Below are 2,040 nucleotides of genomic sequence, written 5' to 3' on the forward strand. Positions count from 1 at the left end.
TTTGAGACGGAGTTTCACTCTTGTCTAGGCTGGATTGCAGTGGTGTGATCTCTGTCACTGCAACCTCCATCTTCTGAGTTCAATGGATTCTCCTGTGTCAGCCTCCCAAGTAGCTGGGATTACAGGCATGCACCACCATGCCCGGCTAATTTTTTTGCGTTTTTAGTAGAGATGGGGTTTCACCATGTTGGTCAGACTGGTCTCAAACTCCTGACCTTGTGATCCGCCCGCCCGGCCTCGCAAAGCGCTGGGATTACAGGCCAGCCTGTACCCAGCGGATTTCTAACAGGTTTTTTTTTTTTTTAACTGAGTAGAAATCACTGTGAAGAAGATCACACATGAACATCTGGTCTCCACTTCTTTGCTGCTAGTAAGAGACTAAGATCTCCTTTAAACTGCTTCCTCCCTCCCTGTCTGGGTGGGGTGGTAGTGTCATGAGGGTGCAAGTCGATTTTAATTGTAACTCAAAAACCCCCACCTTCTTCTGGATGCTCTTCCACAGTCAGGCCTCTCTCCCTGGTTTGCTTTGTGCCCACGAGGGCTTGGAATGGTACCAGTGTGCATTTATGGTAGATCTATTTCATATTTTTCAGAATATTGGATTCTTCTCCCTACTCAAAACTGCCTTTGTAAAGTTGACAATGAAAAGATGATCCCAATTATGTATACTTGCACTTCTTGGCATTTTGTTTTGTGTAAAATGGAGCCTTTCAGTTGGCTGTCAGGTTGGCCCTCTGGTTTGGAGTTTGAGAGGTCTAAAAGTGACCATCTTGGCCAAGCGCAGTGGCTCACGCCTGTAATCCCAGCACTTTGGGAGACTGAGGCAAATAGATCACTTGAGCTCAGGAGTTCAAGACCAGCCTGGGCAACATGACAAAACCCTGTCTCTACTCAAAATACAAAAAATTAGATGGGCATGGTGCTATGTGCCTGTGGTCCCAGCTATTCAGGAGGCTGAGGGGGGAGGATCACTTGAGCTCAGGAGGCAGAGGTTGCAGTGAGCCTAGATTGTGCCACTATACTCCATCCTGGGTGGCAGTGAGACTCTGCCTCCAAAAAAAAATATTAAAGAGTGGCCATCTTGCTCTAACCTGACCCCAGAGGCCCTACGATCTGGCCTCAGCCTCCCTTGGATCCTCATTTTCCTCTGCACCTGCATCTGAGGCAGGAGACTTTTCCCGAACACCCCTCATTCAGCTGCCTCTGCAGTGCTGCTGCAGACCCCACCTGCTGGAACACCCTACCCCAACCCACACTGCACTCCGTCACCTCAACCCTGTTTCCCACCCTTTCCTTAGTGCTGTCCCCTCCCAGCCTTTCCCTGGACATCCGCTCCTGGCTCTGCTCACCTTTAGTGCTTGGTCTGGGCCAAGCTGGGGGCACATAACACCATAATGATGATGTGTGTGCTAGCTTGTATGTTTCCTGAAGGCAGTAACTTTGTCAGGTTCATCTTTGTTCCTCATAGCACCCTCAGCATCATAGGGGCTAAAGACAGGTTTGTGAAAGAAAGGTCATACAAGGTCAGGCAGGTCCACGGCTTAGTAGTGTCAACCCAGCAATTTGATCTTGTGATGGGTATCACCTGCATCAGGTGTGGAGGGCTGCGGGAAAGAGGTTTTACATCCCAGAGGCAGCAAGCGACGTTTGAGTACAAGCATCAGACTTGGCCATTTTGATAGCACCTGTGGTGGGTCACATCCCCTGAGCTTTATAAGAAATTTCTAAATGTCAGAGAAAAGCATTTAGAAACCACCCTGAAGTTGGGGCCGGGCGCGGTGGCTCTTGCCTGTAATCCCAGCACTTTGGGAGGCTGAGGCAGGCAGATTACTTGAGGTCAGGAGTTAGAGACCAGCCTGACCAACATGGAGAAACCCAGTCTCTACTAAAAATACAAAAACTAGCCAGTCATGGTGTTGGGCACCTGTAATCCCAGCTACTAGGGAGGCTGGGGCAGGAGAATTGTTTGAACCTGGGAGGTGCAGGTTGCAGTGAGCTGAGGTCACACCACTGCACTCCAGGCTGGGTGACGGAGTGAGA

General features: G+C 49.8%; 1 protein-coding gene across 26 annotated transcripts in view; it reads left to right on the forward strand.

Annotated features, from left to right (window-relative positions):
• Positions 1-2,040, forward strand: part of TACC2 (transforming acidic coiled-coil containing protein 2) — a 259,898-nt gene that overhangs the window by 216,970 nt on the left and 40,888 nt on the right. The window lies entirely within an intron of this gene.

This window comes from Cebus imitator, unplaced genomic scaffold (genome assembly GCF_001604975.1).
Source record: "Cebus imitator isolate Cc_AM_T3 unplaced genomic scaffold, Cebus_imitator-1.0 Scaffold396, whole genome shotgun sequence".
Taxonomy (NCBI): domain Eukaryota; kingdom Metazoa; phylum Chordata; class Mammalia; order Primates; family Cebidae; genus Cebus; species Cebus imitator.